Source organism: Pristis pectinata, chromosome 22 (assembly GCF_009764475.1).
Source record: "Pristis pectinata isolate sPriPec2 chromosome 22, sPriPec2.1.pri, whole genome shotgun sequence".
Classification (NCBI taxonomy): domain Eukaryota; kingdom Metazoa; phylum Chordata; class Chondrichthyes; order Rhinopristiformes; family Pristidae; genus Pristis; species Pristis pectinata.
The window spans coordinates 37803918-37827572 of record NC_067426.1 but is presented as its reverse complement, the minus strand read 5'-3'; the positions used below and the strand labels follow the sequence as shown (position 1 = coordinate 37827572).

At 45.6% G+C, this 23655-nt stretch overlaps 8 non-coding genes across 8 annotated transcripts; 5 read left to right on the top strand and 3 right to left on the bottom strand.

The window, feature by feature from the left end:
* The first annotated feature begins 6551 nt into the window (after positions 1 to 6551).
* trnal-aag (transfer RNA leucine (anticodon AAG)) lies at positions 6552 to 6633 on the top strand. Its single transcript has one exon. It is a non-coding gene; the product is annotated as a tRNA-Leu (tRNA).
* A 645-nt stretch (positions 6634 to 7278) lies between these two features.
* trnat-ugu (transfer RNA threonine (anticodon UGU)) lies at positions 7279 to 7352 on the bottom strand. Its single transcript has one exon. It is a non-coding gene; the product is annotated as a tRNA-Thr (tRNA).
* Positions 7353 to 8573: 1221 nt separating this feature from the next.
* On the top strand, positions 8574 to 8662 carry trnar-ucg (transfer RNA arginine (anticodon UCG)). The gene is given in 2 exon segments: positions 8574 to 8610; positions 8627 to 8662. It is a non-coding gene; the product is annotated as a tRNA-Arg (tRNA).
* Positions 8663 to 11529: 2867 nt separating this feature from the next.
* trnas-uga (transfer RNA serine (anticodon UGA)) lies at positions 11530 to 11611 on the top strand. The gene has a single exon. It is a non-coding gene; the product is annotated as a tRNA-Ser (tRNA).
* A 1014-nt stretch (positions 11612 to 12625) lies between these two features.
* Positions 12626 to 12740, top strand: trnal-caa (transfer RNA leucine (anticodon CAA)). Its single transcript has 2 exons — positions 12626 to 12663; positions 12695 to 12740. It is a non-coding gene; the product is annotated as a tRNA-Leu (tRNA).
* A 4013-nt stretch (positions 12741 to 16753) lies between these two features.
* Positions 16754 to 16827, top strand: trnan-auu (transfer RNA asparagine (anticodon AUU)). Its single transcript has one exon. It is a non-coding gene; the product is annotated as a tRNA-Asn (tRNA).
* A 2040-nt stretch (positions 16828 to 18867) lies between these two features.
* Positions 18868 to 18949, bottom strand: trnas-cga (transfer RNA serine (anticodon CGA)). Its single transcript has one exon. It is a non-coding gene; the product is annotated as a tRNA-Ser (tRNA).
* Positions 18950 to 21835: 2886 nt separating this feature from the next.
* trnat-agu (transfer RNA threonine (anticodon AGU)) lies at positions 21836 to 21909 on the bottom strand. The gene has a single exon. It is a non-coding gene; the product is annotated as a tRNA-Thr (tRNA).
* Between the last annotated feature and the right edge of the window lie 1746 nt (positions 21910 to 23655).

The window sequence follows — 23655 nt, the reverse complement described above, 5'->3', positions numbered from 1 at the left end:
AAACCTTGAAATTCACAAACTTAAAACCCAAACCTGGGGACCTGAACCCCAAACCCGAAACTGGGGACTCGAACCCCAAACCCGAAACTGGGGACTCGAACCCCAAACTCGAAACTAACGAAACTGGGGACTCGAAACCCGAACCTGAAATTACCTTAACTGGGGACTTGAGACCCGGAATTCGAAATTACCTTAACTGGGGACTCGAACCCTGAACACGAAATTAACTAAACAGGGGATTCGAACACAGAACACGTAATTAACTTAACTGGGGACATATCTTCCGTCCTAATTGCGTTATAATCAAGAAATTCAAAGACAGGCATTACCCCTCATTGTTTAGGACAAGCTTCCACCTCGTTGTTTATTGCACCCAGTGCTCCTATTGTCTGGCATAACGGGACTGACCAAGGTCCCGGACAAAGTAATTAATATCTTATCTATTGAGTGAGCAGCTTGCGTGCTGTTGCTTGCGAGGATTTTTTTTTCTATCATTATAGGTATGGTTACAGTTTTTACCCTTTACTTCCTCAGTGTGACTGCGAACATGACTGTCATTTTACGACACCGGTGGAAACACGTTGAAACCTTTCCCCAGCTTCTGCTTCCTCCCAGAACGGACCGATTTCACTGGACTCTTTGCCTCTGTTTTACTTCCAATGGTCCGCTCATGACATTTTTTTTGTGTACAGTGGCATCAAAGGGCACGGTGGTTACTGCAGTGTAGCTGTTATCACGTTCGCCTCAGACGCGAAAGGTCCCCAGTTCGATCCTAGTCAAGAACATAATTTTGGATCCTGCTCTAGGTGGTGAGGCAGTGCGTTTTCTTGGCATTCCCATTCAGCTTGGAAACAGCGGCACGAGATTTTGCTTTGAAGTCAGAAGAACTTGATTCAGTTAAATTCCGCATAACTGCCGTGAAACCAAATTAGTCCGTCATGTTTGCGCTCTCTATCTGTCTCTCTCTCACTCTCCAAATCTCTCCCTCTCGTCATCTCCCAGATTAACTGCTTTACTCCTCGTCTGTCTTCCGCTCTCTGTTTTATCCTCTCACTTTCTGAAGGAGAAGGCTTTTGAGGACTGAAAGAAGGAGAAATATCTCGAGGCAGGTGAATTCTCCCATGGGAAGGCTGTGACGACTCGGTCAATGACTTCGTTTGGCACAGACAGATTTCGAATTCCGGAAGCTGACGGAATCAGGGAACAAAACAAACGACGAAAATTGTCTTGAAATCGACCAAACATTGTTGAATGGAGGATCGAACTCGACCGGCCGAACGACCTGCTCGTGATTTAATTGATTCTGTTAATAGTCTCCTTCCAGCCTTTCTCTCACAAACAAAGTCCCATCTCTTCATCTACCCTCCGCCTCTCTCACTCTCTCTCTCTCGCTGGCTCGCTTCCTGACGTTCTCTTTCCATCTCTCTCCCGCACGCACTTTTTTGCTCCGCTTCCCTTTCAGTCTCTTGCTCTCAGATGTGCTTTCCTATTCAGTCCATCATTGCATTCCTCTATACCTCTTTCTGTCTCTCCTTCCTCTCGAGACACCCTCCCGTCCTCTGGTAGCTTTCACATGGTTAACGATGTTCTAAAAATCTCTGAAAGAGAAGGGGGGGGGGGGGTTAGGTGAAACAGATAGACAGAGAGGGGGGTTTAGGTGAGATGGAGAGAGCGAGGTGCGGGAGAGAGCGCGCGCTGGCCACGTGAAAGCTACAGGAGGACGGGAGGGTGTCTGATGTTGCACCTTGTGTGCAGAACGGCTGCAACAACAAGGCAAGGTAGCACAGGCCGGTGAAGAGATTTATGATGGGAAAGTGACTTGAAGGTATTCCTAGAAACAGGATCTACCTGCATTTGGGAAGTCATCGACTCAATAGGGACAGTCAGCACTGATTTGTGCGGAGGTAACTCACGAATTTGATTGAGCTTTGAAGAGATGACAGCGAAGATCGACGAGTCCATGGCGGTGGACATTTATAGGAATATCGACTTTATTATGGTCTTTGAAAAACGACCCGCATGGGAGGCTGTTCAGGAAGGTTGGATTACATGAGTCTCAGTGAGAACGAGTCAATTGGCGTGGTGCTGGAAGTCGGTGTCCTGTAGTGGAGCGATGCATTTTTTTATTGGAAGCCAGTGACCAGTGGAGTTCCGCATGGATCTGTGCTGCGTCCCTTGTTTGTTACATCCATACCAACGATATAGATAAAAACTGAGGTGGCATTGTTATTACCTGTGCGGGAGACACCAATATTGGTGGTAGAATGAAGTAGGTTATCTGAAATAACAACAGGACTTTAATCAACTGTCAACGTAGCCAAGGAACGGCAGATGAATTCACTGGGACAACTGCGAAGTGTCGCATTTTGGGATGTTAAACCAGGATAGGACTTACACAGTAAATGAGAGCTCCCTGTGGAGTGTTGTGGAAGCGAGAGACCTCATCGTATAAGGACATACACTCCGGAATTTGACAACACAGGTAGACAGGTTGGTGGAAACGATACTTGTCACGCGTGTTCTCATTAGTCAGGGCACTGAGTACAAAATTAGGACGTCATGACATTGATTAGACCGCACGTAGAGAACTGTCTGCAAGTCTGGTCGACTTGCTGCAGGGAAGATGTCGTTAACCAGGTAGAGGGTGCAGAACATATTCACAAAGATGTTGCCATCATTGTACAGCTTCACTGACCAGGAGAGATTGGATGAGCTGGGGCTTTTTTTCCCCAGGAGCAACGGAGGCTGAGGACTGACTTTCAGAGGTTGATAAAATCATAAGCAGCAGAATAAGTTGGATCGTTACTGTCTCTTTTTCTTTGGTGGTATAGACTGAAAATGAAGGGGATAAGTTGCGGGTGACGGGGTAATATTGAAAGGGGATCTGCTGGACAAGTTTTTAACACAGGTGGTGGAGTCTATAAGGAATGTGCTGACAGAGGAAGTGGAGAGGTGGGTGCAAGTGCAAATTTCAAAGATATCCCCGCAGTTACATGGATAGGAGTGGTTCCTAGGAATATCGGTCCAACTCAGGCTAATTTGATTGGATCAGGTAGATTCATTCGTCAGCATCGACGTATTAGGTCTATTATGACGTGTTGCAGATCTCTATGACTTCATGAGGTACGTTGAATCAGAGAAACAAGGAGCAAGATAAATATGTTTCAGAGTCGCTCTATCCCATCTCTCAACTCTATTTCAGCACATCGGAGACTGCATTGCTGCTGCTTCCTCACACAGAGGTCAAAACCTTTCTTCCGATTTCTGTCCATCTCCACCTTATTCCACCTTCAGATGGCCATTCTCTGACACTTCCCTTCCCTCGCTCTCACGTCCTCTTTTAACTGACAGCGAGCTACTTGACAGCTCTGTTGGTAACACTAGAAAATGATTCTCTGAAATGCAATATTCGCAAATCCTTAATTTAAGAAAACTGCAGAGAACCGACGAAGGTGATGCCTTGAAATATCCACAATTCCTTCAGAGTTCGCCACAAGGAAATTTAAATGGTTAGTTCTAATTAATCCTAACCCATCAATTAGAAAGCATTAAAAAGCTCCCGAAACCTCGAGCAATCAATTCGCAAGGAAAGCGCAGGATGGGAAACGGAATTAAGTTTTTGATTTGTGTCGCTGCACCGTTACATTGTCTGCCGATGGGCTTTGGCATCAGCTGTCTCTGTGGCGCAATCGGCCAACGCGTTCAGCTGTTAACCGAAAGGTTGGTGGTTCAAGCCCACCAAGGGACGGTGAGCTCAGGTTCTCTCCCCAACATTCAACACTTCTGGGGACGCTGATACAGCAAATCACAATTTGTTCAGAGGTGAGAGCTTTAAATCATGTTGACCTTGGTGACTGCTAAAACGTGACATGTATTTTGCATGGTATGTGGATGATATGGATATTATGATTGTAATGGGAATCATTAGGATCATGTAGACTCTGAAGAATGAAAAGAAACAAACAAAAAATATTCCTGGTTGCTTACGCTGAAAGGCAACCAGGGAATGCCGGATTGCTCTGTTGGTCAGAGGCAGCGAGTTTCCATGTGTTGATGACGTCTGAGAGCTCTGAAACTTTAGTTTCCTCGCCCTCCACTGATCATATTTCCATTTTACTTTTATTTCAGCTTCTTTCGACATTTGATCAGGTAAAAATAGTCTTCCCAATTTATGTTCAAATGTTTCAACATGCACAATACGCATTGCAATGGAAATTAGACAAGAATTGTGATTTCAGTCATTATTCTGCTGATGATGCTCGATCATCATTTAATGGGTCTTCGGTGTTTATCCCAACTATTCCCCCACCGACTGCGATGCTGAAAAAAAAACAAAAGCGCCGTATAAATATGAGTTAAATAGCCATACACTCACGGAGGCAGAGAGGGATATAGCAGGAAAGCAGGATTTCCGTCCGCCCAGTCGGCAAGAAACATTCACCACCACAAACGCCAATATTTCTTTATTATTTCCATATTCCTATCAATTGTCCCTAGATTCTATCCATCACCGACACTCTATGGACGTGTTACGGTAACCAAAGAAACTACCAACCTTTGTGTCCTTGGGACAGAGGAGGAAACAGGTGAACATGCAGGAAACCCACACAGTTCTAGGCGGAACTGCACACCGCGCCCAGACAGGACGAGGTGAGGACTGAACCGGAACTAATACGTCTTGGCTCGATGGCGAAATAAGCAATGCGTTGGGCTTCTATCCTGCAATTTACTTCAAACTGAACCACTTTACGTGTAATGAAACGGTGCTTTGTAACTGAATGGCGCTGTGATTTAAAGCACGGCTTTCAGGATATTCCCTCTACCGTCGTGTTGGCAAGCATGTACCCGACATTGTTCGCAATCCAGTGGTTGTCAGTTATTTTCTCGCTGGTGCCGGAGAAGATTTACCGTGCGGCGCCCTCTGCAAGAGGCGAAACGCATGTAAGTCTCTTATGCGCAGACTCAAATATGCGGCCGCGTCATCATAAATTTGTGCTGCAATTGGATGGAAACTGTGGGATTGGTTTTGTCGCTTCTTCAGTGAAAGAATGAAAGCGAGCGAACGCAGGTCTGCGTTTTACGAAATGCGATGGTCTCTTCAGTTGCTTTAACTATATGCACCAAAGGGGGCTCCTGTGGGTTCCTTCTAATAATCTGTGCCCAAGCGAATCAAAGGTTGTGGGTTCGAAGCCACCAGAGTCAGTGTTTGTCCGAATTCGCTACAACGATAAACAAGGTCAGAATTCGAGTGGCTGATGACGTCACCTGATGTTGGATAATCTTGAAATCCAGGTCATGGTTTGAAATAATCTAATTGTCCACTTAAATACGGAAAGGAGGTGATTATTTTCTCACAGATCGTCCGAGTCTGGAATTTTTCGGGCAAAATTGCTGCGAGTACTGAGTCTTTGATTATTTCAAAGACGGGGGAGATAAATACTTGATAAACATGGTGCTGATACGATAACGAGGTTGGATAGAATGGAGAGTTAAATGACTGAGCGTCTGGGTGCTCTTCGGTCTTTCCGATGTGCGCGAATGTTTGTGTGTAAGTAAATGATTTAAATTTTTTCTTGTTTTCAGTTCACTCAACTTCTTCCATTCCATTAATGTTGCAGTTTTGACAAGCCCCTTGCATTCTGTTCATGGCAATTCAAACATTTCTGAAAAAAACCGACACGTTTGTCTCCTATAATTCAGGAAAATTACGTCACTTTTTGACCCGGTAACTGTTCCCTCACAATATGCAAGTGCCCAGTTTATGCGGTTCCCAATCCCCGCAAAAACTCCATTTCGAAATAGTAATCTTTATTACTTCTTTGAATTAAAAACCCAGACTGAGGGGGCAATGGGTAGAGCCGGGCGGACGGAACAGTTTCTGGTTTGGTGCATGTTTTCTTGATTGAAGTAAGGGGAACGGCGAGTAACTGTCACTAAATCAGAAAGACTTCACTAAAACTTCGGCCAATATTGGACGTTTCTGTACATAGCTCTTCGTACACATTAGAACGGTTGTTAATATCCCAGATGGGGTCCAGAAGAGATTTTCTGGTATCGCAGCCAATGTGACTGATTTCATTTGCAATTTGTAGCTGGGAAGCTGGGATTGCTTCATTCAGATGAAAAACATTGAGAGCATAATTTATGGACATCTTAATATAAATGCACAAGTCTTGCTTAACGTAACAACACAGGTCGATAGAGCGGTAACATCACTCTTTGCATCTGCTGGAAATGTCTGAGTTGAACTCTTTTGACCGATGTCGACAATGAGTACTCATGAAAATTGGCTTACCTGCACTGACGTCTGGTAAAACCTCATGGTCTGTCACCTTGCCGTCTGTCGTGGCAACCGTTTACCACTTCTGTCTCTGGTCTACTCTGAAGAGTTATTGGATGGATTGGAAAACGGGAAGCCGCATCAAGCCTCAAACACTGTGTCTGGGACAAATAGTTTCAAATCAAACACGGAAGGCTTTAGAACTTTCAAGATGAACATGTTCAATCAGTGAGTGTTGCTATTTAATGAACGAAAACTAACTTCGTTGTGTGTTAGTGTGGCCGAGCGGTCTAAGGCGCTGGATTAAGGCTCCAGTCTCCACGGAGGCGTGGGTTCGAATCCCAACACTGCCATTGGGTGCAGACCTACTGCACCCAATACGACCTGTCGCAATATTAAAATGTATTGTGAAATGTTTTGCAGGAAACAAAAATCACAAATCACTGTGACGATGATCCTGCATTGGTGTCAGGATCAGTGATCTCACAGAAGGGCTGAAGAACAGTCATGAGTTGCTGTGGAGGTTGTGCATAGATGTGATCGTGGTCCATATTTATATGAAACAAATGGGTTTGGAAGTATTCAATATCAAGCTATATTCCAACATATCAGCAGCGCTGCTTCTGCCGTGTCTTGAAATACACAGCAAACTGGTCGGAGTTCGAGTCGAAAAGACCTGTGCAACGCGACTTGGAATCGTTTGTCAACAGGACCAGGGCAAGGACACAAAGCAGGACACGGCCGCGTTTGCAAACGATTGTCACCCTAAACTAACACCTCACCGCAAAAACGCAAGGAAGCGGGAAACAAAGTAATCGGAAACGTCATCTGGTTGAACTGATCGCCCTGTTTCTTGCTTCGCAGAGACCAACGGACCTGTTGCGTTTTGGAGGCGTTTTATTTGTTCTGTTGCTTTTTGCTTTATGTTTGGAGGTGCGTGAACGGCGGTGCTTGCATGGAACCCGCCTTAGTACACGGAAACTTACTCCATAAATGAAAGGCTCTGCTGGGAGTTGAACCCAGGATCTCCTGTTTACAAGACAGGCGCTTTGACCAGTTAAGCCACAGAGCCCCAGCGCCGTCCAACGGCTGTAATAATGAGATGCTACTTGCATTAACTTCTCTTGTTCTTCGGCTGGCGAGGGAACTGCTTCAGATTCTGCTTATTCCTTCAGATTCACTGCTTCGTCTACTTCCAAACATTGTATCACCGGATCCAGAAACGGATTCTCCGCAGTGAAAATTCGGCCTGATTTACTGAAAACGTCCTCGCCTCCATTCGCACCACCTCAAAACCCCTGCGTTACCTCCGCTCTTTATGTTTGATCTCATCACAGCTTCATAAAAAGTCATCAGAAGTCAAATAAAATGGACATACTAATCAATAGTCAGTGTTTGGCAACTTCCTTAGGTGGTACGGACATGGATACCAACTGTTTTTGTCTATTTCACGAGCTGGGAGCAGAAGGTAACGGGATGCAACCGGCATGAAATCGCTTCCAGCGAGGGAGGTGGCTGATGATTTGAATGTGTTCAACTTCGGGAACACATTTCCCTGGGACTGACGCAGGCAAACCCTCTGCAGACGGACTTCTGGTTCTCAACCAAATCTGGATGTTATTCCGTGCGTTACATCCCCTCTGTTTGAGAAGCGAGAGACAGAAATGTGCAGATCCTTAACAATGATACAAGTTACATTTCTCAATGTTCTTAGGATTTGTAACCAAATTTCATACTTATACATATTCTGCTTCAAATTTTGACAGTTTTTACTTCACTTATTTCTGTAACAAAATATTCTTAATTCGTGACTGTTCTTGATGCTGCACACCTTGAAACATCCGTCTGTTCACTCGTTGCTTGATCAACTGCGTCGGATGATACACAGCACTGGTGATGTTGATGAGGGAAACCACGTGTTGCTACAGATGGCCCACGGAGAATGGAACGTGATGTCTGCCTCAAGTTGTCCGAACCACTCACAATTAATTACGGCCCTGAAACAGGTCACTCCATACGTCTCACGGAGCAAGCTTGACCTCATTGTATCTGTCAGCGAGAAGGATCGGGGCAGGAAAAGTGAACTTTCTAACTTCCCAACCGGGGTGAAAACGCTGTTCAGTGTGTAAGTACATTCAGCTCCATCGCGGAATCATTCCACATGTGGTAAACTCTTGACAGCGGTTAATTCTCTCCGGGCTTGAGAAATGCATCCCTCCTTCTCGCTCTCTCGCAGGACATCTGCCCCAGGCAGTATTCATAGTTCTTTCTCTTGGCGTTTCTAACAGGGTGCGACCGTGTGGCCTAATGGATAAGGCGTCTGACTTCGGTGTTTGAGGTGAGGTTATCAGAAGATTGCAGGTTCGAGTCCTGTCACGGTCGTTTTACCAATGTGGTTTTACTTCTCTTCTGTCGCTCACTCCCTCCGCCACACCTGTCTCATCTGATTCAAACACACGCGTTTTCAGCCCATCGGCTTCGAGCAGTGTCCCGCGCCGTGTTTACCTCGGTCACTCCGCCTTTTCGTTTCACGTAATTTGTTTTTCATGTGTCTTGTCTGTGATATGTTTCCGCAAACCTTCTCATAAACATCGGGGTGGAGCTCCTCAAACTGTCGGGAGCAGCTGCTGCTGGGAAGGCGGAGTGTGCTGCACATTCAGCAGGTCAGATCGCAGCGGAGGAGACGCCACCGTGAACCTACATAACCATCGGGTTAGGAGCTTAAACATACGTTTTCCTTCCTTCATAAATGTCTCGGGTCGGAGCCTGATGGAGAAGTTCGGTGTTGTCAGATCCGGTTACCCCGATTCTGGAAGCAAGGCTATACATTTGATGGCAGACGACGACGAACGGATAGACATGGAGACGGCGGTGTTTAGTTAGAACTGTGAGGAGAGGGTGTTGGTCACCTGTTTCTTGCCCAGTCCCGCTGTGAACCCTTGAGAAGGATCAGTTCGATGAGTTAATATCAAACAGCGATAATCTATCTGATGATAACATCAGATGTGGGGACTCGTTCTGTACAATGTAGAACAGGACAGCACCTTGGAGAAGACATTCACCTCATTACATCTTCTCAGACCACGACGCCAAATTAAAGAAATCCAATCTGCTTTCACGTGCCCATTTCCTTCTATTCTCTGCCCGTCCGTCGAACACGAAATTAATCACGTGCTTCTCAAATGTTGCACCGGGCTGAAAACGAAGAGTAGTTTCTCCGACCCATCCCAGGAAACAGGGAAACATGAATGCACCTTCATCTTTTCATTGGCTGCAGTAATGAAATTAGTCGTGTCGTCACCTGTCGTCGTCAGGATGGCCGAGCGGTCTAAGGCGCTGCGTTCAGTAAGCAATCTCCACTAGAGGCGTGGGTTTGAATCCCACTCCTGAGAGTTACGCATTTTACACCTTGATTATCCCTCCCTGTTTTCTCCCACTGGTCGTCAGTTTTGCCTCGCTTCATCCTCGCTTCTGCCATTGAACAACTCTGCCCTTCCACAGATCATATGTCTTCCACAATTTCCTTTTTCTTTCGTCCTATCGTCCTTCGCGATCTTCTTCTGGTCCTCTCGACAGCCAGCGAGATTATGTTTCAGCCGTCCCTCACTCTCTCGTCCCATCTTCACATCCGTAGTTTCACAAATATATAGCAATCTACTGATGGCAACGGTGATACAGTCACAGCCCAGAGGGGGGAATGATGGGTTGGACAGTTGGGTAATGAGAATGCTTGCGTAAGCTGCGAGGTAGCGGGAGACTGAAAACCAGATACATACAGACAGTGCAGGAGAGGAGGAGTTAGACGGTGAGGTGATGGAAGACGTGCAGGTTCAGCAAAATGACGATGGACGTAACTGAGCGGAATGTGAGACGGAGCTGAGCCAGTTGGTCCTGGTCCCAACTCTTTTTCTTGGCTATTTATCCAAACCGCTCTACTGTTGCTCCAACATATATTCATCCACCCACTTCATATAATTCCAGTGATACAGTTTACACCACCGCAGGGGCAGAGAATGCTTGAGCTTCAGCACCCAGTGCGTGTAGAAATTTTATGTACATCAGTTTCAAGTGACCTGCTCTATATCTTAGAGTTCCGTCCCCTTGTTTGTGACTTTGACACTGGTTAAAACATCCCGACATCTGCCCTGTCAGGTTCCATTGAAACCTTTCTTTTTGTCTTAATAAGGTCGGCGCACATTTCGCTGAACTCCAAGGAACTGGGGTCCGTCGTAGTTCGACATGAAGAATTCATAACTGAATGAACTAACACAGTCCCATGATATTCAGATAGAAGTGACAATTCCAGCCCAGCTTTCAGTGTTGGTGAATATTTTCAATCACTTCAGTTAACAGAACAGAGGCCCACTTTTGCAGCAGTCTCGTGTGTGAAGTGAGTTCCATGATATCAGACACCAGTCGGCTGTTTCTCAGAGAAAACGGTTTAGTTTTATTTCACGTTGGTGACATTGTGTCTAAATGTTTGCAAAGAATTATCGATTTCAAAGAGTGCAGGCGATCTCCATGGAGAGGGGTTTTCACCAGTGTGCGAAGAGAGCATCATATCACTCAGATCAACAAAAACTTGACAACTTCATGAACGTCGAGTAAATTAACCATCAGGGGAACATCCCTTCTGGAAAACAGCTTCAAATCCGCTCAGTCGTCGATTCTCCTCTGACCGACTGACGAATGGTCCAAAGTGTTCAGCCAGGGTGTCGTTCATCGTGACACCACGTCGCTAGCCATCCTGAAGATATTTATATATTTCGGAAATGACCCAGAACAAATCTTTCACAATCACTGACATGGTGGAATCCAGTGGAACAACGAATAGAATTGACCTCAGTGTTGAACATCGAACGGGACGGTTGAAACACCGAGGAGGCCGTAACTTTCGCTGCCCATCACACTGCATTCAGAAGTTGAAGCGACCCACGCGTCTGGTTCATTGTGAATGAAATTCCGTGTCTCACGGCGCCGGGAACTCCACTTTAATCAATGAAGTGGAAATCTCGTTCACTCTCAGCACAGAAGCCAATGGCTTCTCTCCACCCTCACCTTCTGAACTAATGGTGCAGAAATGTATATCTGTCCAAACGGCACAAGAGTTCTGTTCGGTATCGACCGACTGACTCACGCTCTCACTGCTCTCTCTCTCTCTTGCCATGCAACTAAAGCACTTTTAAACCCGCTACTTGCAGGCTCAACCACCGTAGCTCCGATAGAGTATAACAGTAAACGCAGGCATAGCTGCGATAGCCGAGTGGTTAAGGCGTTCGACTTGAAATCCAATGGGGATTCCCCACGCAGGATCGAACCCTGCTCGCAGCGCTCACAATTTTAGACACAGGGACCAGACGGACAACTGCCGCTGATAATTCTAACGTACAGCCAGGACTCCCCATGCTTCATACATTAGGGCAGCCATTTGAACCCCAAGAAATAGGTCCACCTGTTGGCTCGATCCATTGACAGAACGGTGCATCCTTCGTTTTCAGGTGACCAGATACGCGAGGGCAGGTTGGCCTATCATACGGTTGCGGTTCCCTGTGAAGAGGGGAAATGTACCATTTATATTCCGACAAAACAAGTCATCTCTTTTTGCCGGATCGACTTCATTATTTTTCGAACTTGATCAAGATTTTCAGGTCAACCGTCTCATTCATTGCCAAACTGAACGAACTGACACGGTGAAAGATACACTGGACCTTCGCCATCTGAGGAGTGAATTGGACCTTGACTTTGTCTCTGCTGTGCATGTGGCGATTATTTCTGATACTTCACCTGTCCCTGCACTGGATCCAGTCATGCTTGCCTACAGTTCTGACCAAGTCCACCACAGAACATGAGCTGCCCACTGATCCTGCTCCTTAGGCTTTGGAAGTGGTGATCTGGTCCTTCCCCTCAAGACACTTTCGGGTCTGGTTCTGCAGTCGGAGTTGTTGCAGATCACTGGCAGCAGGTGGCAGAAGCGAGTGGAATATGGCCGATGGCTCGATGGCGAAAAAACGTCTTACTGCCCGGGTTTTGACGTGAAGTGGATCTCATTCCTCCACCAGACACCATATAATGAGCAGTCTGGTCCTGCCGGCAACTGCTGACCACTGAATAACGTTCTTGTACATGGCCCGACCTGGTAATGATTTCACATTTCCCATTCTCGTGGTATCTGACGTGAAATGCTTCGGTGAGTTGATGGCTGGATATTATTTATCACCGCATAAAAGTTAGGCAGGACAGGTTGCAGTTTCAAACTATCCTGCACTACCTTCCATCAACACAAGCTTTTGGTCTGTTCTCAAGCAAAACCGTTTGTGTCGGATGTGAGGAGAGTTGTGCAGGACTGTCAGGATGGCCGAGTGGTCTAAGGCGCCAGACTCAAGGAATGAAAGTCCTTCCGTTGAAACGGGGGTGTTCTGGTCTCCAAATGGGGGCGTGGGTTCCAATCCCATTCCTGACATCCGCTTATTTTTACATTTGTAATTTTGACTTTTCCAATCGCCGTCAATTAATTCCAGTTAACAGGACCGGAGTTGTTTGAGTGGATAAAAAGGTTGAAAAATCACAGCGCGGTTTTCTCACAGCGGCTCGGGATGCAGCGGACTCAGAGTGCGGGCGGTGATCAGTGAAGGAACTTTGGAGAGAAGAGTCTGTGACTTCTTTTCACCACTGGTCATTGGTTGGACAGTGTGATGTTGGTGCCATTTGCGCAGGTTGGCGGTGACATTTTTGTTTAAATGAAGTGTGGGAACAGAGATTTCACGACAGTTTAAGACGTGTTCTAAATGAAATATTCACCGGGAGCTCGGCCCCGTGGGTTTCAAGACTTGCTGGTAACAGAATTCGGAGAGGCGCCTTGCGGTTGACACGTCAAGAGGGAGGTGCCAACAACTCGGCCACTCAATATGATCCTGGCTGCTTTGCCCCAGGCCCCAACTTCTGCTCTTTGCCAGTTCTACAGAGTCTCAATTTCCTTGATCTTTCAGAAATATATCCATGTCCTCTGCAAATAGTCCAGTGTCAACCTCCACAACTCTGCGTCATGGAGGATTTCAGAGAGCGACGATGGTGCGTCAAGACCTTCAAACTAAACTCAGTCTCAAAGGATCATCCTTGCAATTACTTTTCCTCAACAGTTCCTCTCCGACAAATAGACACATCTCAACATCTCCTCAGTCATGTTTCATTGGAACTTCACACGGGACAGAATGGCCACCCCATGATGTATTCTGAACAGTCCAGTTTTAACTTCATCAGCTATTGTTCTCAGCACGCACGTTCATCCCTGGAGTTTGGTTAGTCCATGCTTTCCCAGCCGCCACCAATGCTACCACACCTGTCACCGATGCAACGGAGGAAAACTATGCACATTACTCCAGGGGCGGCCTCAGAAACCTGTACAATTGCAAAGAATGAATTTATCTGTTTCTGATCTCCATTCCCCTTGCCAAAAACGACAATCTACCAGTTGGTTTCCTAAATACTTAATGCACCTTACTGCTAATCTTCTGTGGTTTCATGCCGGAGGGCACCTCGGTATCTCTATGCTCTCCAGCGACCCAGATACATAACAGGACTGAAAAACATGCCGGGAACTCAGAAACGCGGCGATTCCGAAGAACAGCTGGACGCTCACTGATTACCAGCAGTTGGTGATTTGGCTGGATATGGATGTTTGCTCTCAGTAACAGAGAGAGAGAGAGAGAGAGAGAGAGAGAGAGAGAGAGAGAGAGAGAGAGAGAGAGAGAGAGAGAGAGAGAGAGAGAGAGAGAGAGAGAGAGAGAGAGAGAGAGAGAGAGAGAGAGAGAGAGAGAGAGAGAGAGAGAGAGAGAGAGATTTAAATAAATATTATGTTGTATTTTCTTTACCCCGAGCTGCGACTGACAATGTATTTCGTCTCTTTCGGCCCCGTTCTTTGATCTTACACATCTTCATTGATATCCACTTTGGGATATTTCGGCCCAAACCTATCCGCATGGTTTACAGTCCGTAGGATTGAGCTCTTTATATCAGCAGCGGTGAGGAACAGAATGAGTTATCAATGGGAAAAAAATGAGAAAGTCTTTACCAGTCGACACAAAGAATTTACCGGTCGAATAAATCAAACTCACAATTTCTGTTCGAATGAAGTTTAACGCTGGCAGAAATAGTGATCGATGTTTGATGTAGAGAATTTAGAAAAGTCAGGAAAATGAATGAAGTCTTGGCAGCTGGGATGAAGCGAATCCCTCGAGCAGCATAAGGAATGCGGGAGTAAACTAGAGGGAAATTAGGAGGGCGAAAATAGGATCTGACATAGGTTTGGTGGGAAAGGTCAAGGAGAATATTCAGTTATTCTCTGTATATTAAGAGCAAAAGGTAATAAGGACGAGAATGTCCATTTAAGGATCACGGAGGTTTTCTTTGTGTGGAGTCACAAGGGAGATGAGAGAGGTCTAAAATGGCAATCTCTTGCCGGTATTTGCCATGAAGAAGATCATGGAATCTGGGGCGTTCAGAAAAGCGAATAGTGATATCTTCAGTTATATCCACATGACAAAAAAAAAAGATAGACTGGATTTAAAGGATGTAATGGTGGCTAATTCCCGGGCCTTACCACGTGTTGCCTTTGACATTGTGGAAAGGCAAAACAGTAATTGCTTGGGCCCGGGAAGAGATTGTTGGAACGTCGTTGATCACGGTAAAGCTACCGGAAAACGGAAGGATTTCTGGTGTGGAAGCTTTACTTCAGAAACGCTGCAAGGATTGGCCAGGGAATTTCTGGCAGGTGAAGCGATTTATGATGGAGAAGTTAATTGACAGTATTCCGAGAGACAGGATAGACTTTCATTTGCTAAGTAAAAGACTCAATATGGAGAGTTAGGACGTCTTTATGCCGAGCAAACTGCCTCACGAATTTGATTGAAGTTTGAAGCGATGACCCCAAAGATCGATAAGGAGAGAACGGTGGACATTTATAGGAATATTGGCTTCAGAAAGGCCTTTGAAAATATCCCTCGTGGTAGGCTGGTCAGGAGGTTTGAATCACATGGGACCCAGTTAGAACGAGTCAATTGGATGCTGAATTGGCGTGGTGGTAGGAGGCGGTGTCCGGGAGTGGAGTGTGGTATTTTTTATTGGAAGGTTGTGACCAGTGGAGTTCCACATTTTGGGATGGTAAATATCGCATTTTGGGATGTGACGCCAGGGTAGAACTTAGTCAGTAAATGAGAGCTCCCTGTGGAGTGTTGAAGAACCGAGAGATCTCAGAGTATAAGTACATAGTTTTCAGAATTTGACGACGCAGACAGACAGGTTGGTGGAAATGCTGTTTGTAACGCTTGCTCTCATCAGTCAAGGCACTGAGTACAAAGTTGGGACGTCACATTGGAACTGTACACAAAGTTGGTGAGCCGCACGTGGGAACTGTGTGCAAGTCTGGTCAACTTGCTGCAAGGAAGATGTCGTTAACCTTTAGAGGGTGCAGAAAATATTCACAAGGATGTTGCAGTCACTGGACAGCTTCATGTATAAGAAGAGACTGCATAAACTCTGGCTTTTTCCCTTGGAGCTTCGGAGGCCGAGGAGTGACAATATTGAGGTTTATAAAATCACGAGGTCCACACATAAATTGGATTGTTACTGTCTATTTTTCTCAGGTCGGACGGACTGTAATTGGAGGGCGTACGTTTCGGGTGAGAGCAAAGATTGAAGGGGATCTGATTGACAAATTGTTCACACAGACTGTGGTGTGTGTGTGGAATGGGCTGCCAGAGGAAGTGGAGAGACTGGTGTAAGGAAAAGTTTAAAAGACATTCAGACGGTTACATGGTTTGGAACTGTTTCTAGGAATATGGGGCCAACTCAGGCAAATTGGACGAGATCAGTTTTTTTTTATTCGTTATCTGGGACGTATTGAGCAGAAAGGCCTTTTACCGCTCTTTATAACTTCACGACTCTATTTAAGACATTGAATTCTAGAAACAAGGAGGAGAATAAATATCTGTTTCAGGCCCGCTTGAGTCCCCTCCCAACTCTCTTTCAGTACATCGAAGATTGCATTGGCGCTGCTTCCTGATACAGAGGTTAGACTTTTCATTCCGATCTCTACCAATTTCCACCTTGTTCCACCTTCACACGGACTGTCTCTGACACTTCCCTTCTCTTTATCGCTCTCACTTTTTCTTTTAATTGACACTGAGCTGCTTTTCAGTTCTGTTGGGAACACGAGGAGACGATTCTCTGAATCAAATATAACCAACTCGTTAATTTAAGGAAATTACAGAGAACCACGATTCGTTCAGAGGCCGTCACACGGGAAATTAAATGGTTAATTCTAATTGATTCTAATCCATCGATTGGTAAGCGTTGTAAAGGGACAGACACCTTGTGCAATCAATGAGCAGGGAAAGCGCAGAATAAGAAACGGAATGAACTTTTTGATTTGTGTCGCTACACCGTGAGATTGTCTGTCGATGACCATTGTCATCAGCTGTTTCTGTGGCGCAATGGACCAGCGTGTTTGGCTATTAACTGAAAGGTTGGTGGTTCGAGCCCACCCAGGGACGATGAGCTAAGGTTTTCTCTCGACATTTTACACTTCCGGAGACGCTGAAACAGCAAATCACCATTCCCTCAGAGGTGAGAGCTTGAAATGGTGTTGACCTTGATGAATGTTGAATCTTTACATGCATTTTGTATGGGATGTGTATTATCTAGAACTTATATTTGTAATTGGAATCGCAAGGATCATATGGAATCAAAAGAATGAAAAAAACATAAAAATAAAAGAAATAGTGGTGCTGCCTGACGCCAGGGAATGCCGGGTTGCTGTTGGTCAGAAACAGTGAGTTTCCATGTGTCGATGACTTCGGAGAGTTCTGAAACTTCAATTTACAGACAATAGACAATAGGAGCAGAAGTAGACCATTCGGCCCTTCGAGTATGCACCGCCATTTTGAGATCATGGCTGATCATCAACAATCAATATCCTGTTCCTGCCTTGTCCCCATATCCCTTGATTCCCCTATCTATAAGAAACCTAACTCGCTCCTTCTTGAAAGTGCCCAGAAAATTGGTTTCCACTGAACTCTGAGGCAGGGCATCCACAAATTCACAACTCTCTGGGAGAAGAAGTTTTTCCTCACCTCTGTCCTAAATGGCCTAGCCCTTATTCTTAAATCATGTCCCCTGGTCCTGGACTTCCATAACATCTGGAACATATTTCATGTCTCTATCTTGTCCAATCCCTTAATAATCCTGTATGTTTCAATCAGATCCCCTCTCAATCTTCTCAATTCCAGTGTGTATTCCAATCTTCTCTTATTCCAGCATAAGGCAGTCCCGACATCCCCGGAATTAACCTCGTAAACCTACGCTGCACGCCCTCTATAGCCAGGATATCCTTCCTTAACCCTGGAGAGAGATTTCTTCTCCCTCTACATATCAAATCTCCTTTTCACATTTATTTTAGCACAATTCCACATTTGGTCAGGAGTATGTCTTCCAATTAATTTATGTTCAAATATTTGAGCATGAACAATAAGCATTGGAATGGAAATTGCACATGAATTGTGATTTCAATCATTATTTCTTGATAATACTTGTTTTTCATTTAATGGGTCCCCGGTGGTTTTCTGAAATATTCTCCCACTGACTGTGATGCTGATAAAGCAAAATGCGCTGCATAAACGTGAGCCTTGCAGCGATTAAGTCACGCAAGCATGGAGGGATCTAGCAGGAAAACAAGCCTTTAGGCCACAAGAGTCCGCAAGAAACGTTCACCACCCACATACGCCAATCTTTATTTATTCGTCCCATATTCCTATCAATGATACCCATATGCTATCCATCAAAACACAGTAAGGACACGTTACGGTGGCCAATTAAGCTTCCAACCCACGTGTCCTTGGATCACAGGAGGAAACCGGTGAACGTGCAGGAAACCCACGTAGTCAATGGCGGAACTACACACCACACCCGGACAGGATGAGGTGAGGATCGAACCCGGGTCTAATGCATCTGGGCTCTGTGGCGTAACGAACGACGCGTTGGACGTCTAAAGTGTAATTTACTTGAAAGCTAACCACTTTACGCGATAAAACGATGTTTTTCCATTGAATGAGGCGGTGATTTAAAGCACGGTTTCGAGGGGATTCCAACTTACCCGGGGTTGGCAAACATGTTCCGACTTCTTTACTCGCAATCCAGTAGTTTTCAGTTATTTTCTCTCCCAGTGAACACAGGTTGATTCCTCGTTTTCCCCACATGACTTCAAATCTTAATTATGCAGAATAGTAACTGGTCCTTCAGGTCGAACGAGATGACGCCCAATCACACCCATGTCGTCCTCCCAATCCCAACGACCTTGGAAGGTGGAACGAATGACGAACACCCGGAGGAAGCCCACGCATTCACGAGGAGAACGGACAAACTTCTTACAGACAGCGGCCGCAATTGAACCCTGATCGTTGGCGCTGTAACTGCGCTGTGCTACCGTGCCGCCTCAAACGCGTCAGTGGAACAGTGGAAGGCGATCGATTTAACAGCAAAAGCAGATGATTTTCAACCGATGTTTTCGGTGTGAAAATTTACTGTAACCTTAAACCCGCTGCGAGCAGGGTTCGAACCTGCGCGGGGAAACCCCATTGGATTTCGAATCCAACGCCTTAACCACTCGGCCATCGCAGCTTCCTCTGTTATTTTCCTCTATCTTGATCCATCTTACGACAGTCATAGCCAAGTGAATTTAATTTGCTTCTTCCTCTGCTGTTCTTCCGCTACCTTCACTGCTCAATAGTCTGGTATCTCCATCCATTATCACGGAATGTCAGTCGCCCTTCTGCACTTCATGAGATTTTCTGTCCATTTTCATCTTTCAGCTGATAAATGTTGCATCAGGATGTCTGTTTAAGGGAACGATTTGAAAATGTGCATCCATTCAGATATTTCCACTGGAGTTTCATGAGAAAGGGAAAAACTGCAGCTCAGTCTGAGAACGGGGGCCATCAGCAGTGACACATTGTGGGTTTTGTTCTCAATCTTATTTTTATTCCTTCAGGAATTGAAAAGATTCCTGAATTCTACTGTCAATGTGCAGGAGTTGGCAGTATGTTAATGGGCTCTTCCCCTAATATCCAGAGGCGCTGGAGAAGATTTACTGTGCGACGCCCTCTGCAAGAGGAGACACGCACGCTAGTCTCTTCGGGGCTGAGTCAAATATGCTGCTGCATTATCGGAGAATCGTGCTGTTCAATTGTTTGCAAAATGTTATCGAGGAAACCGGTGCTGCAACAGTTGGGCAACTGTGGGACTGGTTTTGTCGCTTCGTCAGTGAACGAATGAAGGGAACGGACGCGAATCTGCGTTTTATGAAATACGCTGTTTTTTTTTTCAGTAACATTATCTATATGCACCAAAACGGGCACCTGTGGGTTCTGTAGCGTAATTAATAGAGTGTTGGACTTCTAATAATGTATGACCAAGTAATTCAAAGGTTGTGGGTTCAAGTCCCACCAGAGTCGACATTCGTTGCAACAAAGTCAGAATTCGAGTGGGGGCTGACGACACCTGATGTGAGAAAATGTGGAATTTCAGGTCATGGTTTGAAATAATCGACTCTTTAAAATGAACACGGAAAGGAGGTGGTATTTTCTCTTAGAGCGTCCGAGTCTGTGAAACTGTTGGGGAAAATTATGAGGGTACTGAGTCTTTGATTATTTCAAAAGCGGTGGAAGTCATTACTTGAAAAAAGGGGACTGATACGTTCACGGGGTTGTCTGGACTGCAGAATTATGCAGGCAGTATGATTTCCAATGACCTCTGGAGCGTTTAGGTGCATTTCGCTCTTTCCGATGTGCGGATGTTTATGTGCCGGTTCAAGTTTTATATTTCTAGTTGTCTTCAGTTTACGTATCTTTTTCAATTCCATTGATGTTGCAATTTTGAAAAGCTCCTAGCATTCTGTTCATTTCAATTCAAACATGTTCTGAAGAACAATAGACAAATTTGTCTTCTATAGTTCGGGAAATAATGTCACTTTTCACAGGAATCTGTCCCCTCACAATCGGAAAGTGTACACTTTATGTGGTATTTCATTCCCGCGTAAACCCCGTTTCGAAATGGTAATCTTGATTACTTCTTTAAATTAACAACCCGGACACAGAAGGCACAGTTTCTGGTGTGCTGCATCTTTTTCTGATTGCAGAGAAGGTAAAGGCGGGTAAACGTTATTTAGTCATGAAGACTTCATGACAACGTCAGCCAATATGGACGTTTGTGTATATATCTAATCGCATAGTTTAGAACGGTTGTGAATATTCCAGAGAGGGTCCAGAAGAGATTTTCTTGAATCGCTGCCAATGTGAGTGATATCATATGCACGCGAAACCGCAGAAGGGAGGATTGCGTCATTGAGATGAAGAACTTTGAGAGGTCACTTTATGGACATCTTGGTCTCCATGCTCAAAGGACACTGAAAGGAAAAACAGAGGTAGATAGGGTCCTGAGGTCATTCTTTGCATCCGATCAAATATATCGTTGTCACCCAAGAGACCCATGTCGATGTTGATAATGTTCGTGAAACGTAGCTTCCGTACACTGGCGTCTGGAAAACCCCATGGTCTGCCACCCGGCCGTCTGACGTGATAACCGTTTACTACTGCTCACTCCGGCCACCTTTGAAGAGAAATTGGACAGTTTGGGAAACGGGAAGACGTATCAAGCCTCAAACACTCTTTCTGGGACCAAGAGTTTCAAAGCAGTCACTAAGGGCACAGAATTTTCAAGATTAACATGTTCAACCAATGAGCTTTGTTAGGTAATGAACGAAAAACAGCTTCGTTGTGCGGTAGTGTGGCCAAGAGGTCTAAGGCGCTGAGTAAGGCTCCATTCTCCACGGACGCATGGGTCGAATCCCACCACTGCTATTGGGCGAATACCCGCTGCAATGAATATTACCTACTGCATCATGAAAATGCATTGGGAAATGATTTGCTGAACAAAATCTAAATAAGTCACAAATTACAGTGCCTGTGTCAATTATATCATTGCAGGACTGAAGAACAGTCATTAGTTGTTTTAGGAGATTGTGGACAGCTGGAGATTGTGGCCAGTATTTATCCGAATCAAATAGGTGTGAAGCCATTCAATATCAATCCGCATTCCAGCTCATATCTGCAGCGCTGCTTTTACCGTGCCTTGAAATGCACAGCGAACTGGTCGGCTTTCGAGTCAAAAGATTGGCGTAACGCTGGTCGGGGGGTGGGGGCTGTGGGATCGTTTGTCAGCAGGAACAGGATAAGGGCAGAAACAGGACACGGCCGCGTTTGCAAACGATTCGCACTCTGAACCAACAGCACACCGCAAAAACGTAAGGAAACGGAAAACAAAGTCATCGGAGTCGTAATCTGGTTGAACCGCTCGCCCTGTTTCTTGATCGGCAGACACCAACAGACCTGCAGCGTTTTGGAGGCTTTTTATTTGTTCTGTTGCTTTTTGTTTTATGTTTAACTGCGTGAACGGCGGTGCTTGCATGGAACCCGCCTTCATCACACGGCAACTCACCCCACAAATGAAAGGCTCCGCTGGGAGTTGAACCCAGGATCTCCTGTTTACTAGACAGGCGCTTTGACCAGTTAAGCCACGGGGCCCTAGCGCTGTCCCATAGCTGTAATGATGAGATGCTGCTTTCATTAACATCTCTTGTTCGTCTGCTGGCAAGGGATTTGTTTCAGATTCTGCTCATTTCTTCAGATTCTGCTCATTTCGTCAGATTCACTGCGCTGTCTACTTCCAAACATTGTATCACCGCACCCAGGAACGGATTCTCCGCAGTGACAACTCCGCCTGATTTAGTGAACGCTTCTTCGCCTCCATTTGCACCATCTCTCATGCTTTTTCCCGCCGCCTCCACTCTTTACGTTTGATCTCACCACAGATTCAGATTTCCTCACAGGTGAACTAACATAGAAAAAAAAACTAATCAATATCCGGTGATTTACAACTTCCTCAGGTGGTACCGACATGGAAAACAATTGTTTTTTTGTCCATTTAACGAGGAGAAAACAGAAGGGAACGGGATGCAAGCCGCATGAAATCGCTTCCAGCGAGAGAGGTGGTTGATGGTTTGAATGTGTTCCACTTCGGGAACACATTTCCCTGGGATTGACGCAGACAAACCCTCTGTAGTCTGACTTCTGGTTCTCAAGCAGATCTGGATATAATTCCGTCCGTTTCATCCCTTCTGTGTGAGAAGCGAGAGACTGAAATGTGCAGATCCTTAATGATGATACAATGTACATTTCTCAATGTTGTTAGGATTGTCAGGAAGTTGCATTATACATATTCTGCTTCAAATTTTGATTGTGTTACTTCAATTATCTCTGTCACAAATGATTCCTAATTCGTGACTGTTGTTGGTGTTGTACAGCTTTAAATATACTTCTGTTCACTCGTTCCTTGGTCAGCTCCGTCGGGTGATAGACAGCACTGGCGATGTTGATGAGAGGAACCGCCTGTTGCTACATATGACCTACGGAGAAGGGAACGTGATGTCTGCGTCAAGTGGTCCGCCCAACTCACAATTAATTACTGCCCTGAACAGCTCACTCCATACATCTCAGTGAGCCAGTTTGAACGCATTGTATCTGTCAGCGGGAAGGAGCGTGGCAGGAAAAGTGAAATCTCTGACTTCTCAACCAGGATGAAAACGCTGTTCAGTGTGTAAGTACATTCAGCTACATCGCGGAACCATTCCACATGTGGAAACACTTGACAGCGGTTAATACTCTGTGCTTGAGAAATGTGTCCCTCCTTCTCACTCTCTCGCAGGACATCGGCCCCAGCAGGTTTCTCAGCTCTTTCTCTTGGTTTTTCCGACAAAGTGCGACCGTGTGGCCTAATGAATAAGACGTCTGACCTTGGTGTTTGATGCGAGGTCATCAGAAGATTGCAGGTTCGAGTCCTGTCAAGGTCGTTTTACCAATGTGGCTTTGCTTCCATTCTGCCGCTCACTCCCTCCACCACAATTGTTTCATCTGATTCAAACATACGCCTTTTAATCGCGTCGGCTTCGAGCAGTGTCCCGCGCCGCATTTACCTCGGTCACTCCGCCATCTTGGGCAACATAATGAAATGTCGCCTTTTCGTTTCACGTAACATTTTATTTTCTGTGATGTATTTCTGCAAACGGTCTCATAAACATCGGGGTGGAGCTCCTCAAACTGTCGGAAGCAACTGCCGCTGGGAAGGCGAAGGGTGCTGCACATTCAGCAAGTCAGATCGCAGCGGAAGAGACACCACATTGAACCTGCATAACCATCGGTTAGGACCTTAAAAACACGTTTCCTTCCTTCAGGGACTCTCTCGGAGTCGGGGCCTGATGGACACGTTCGGTT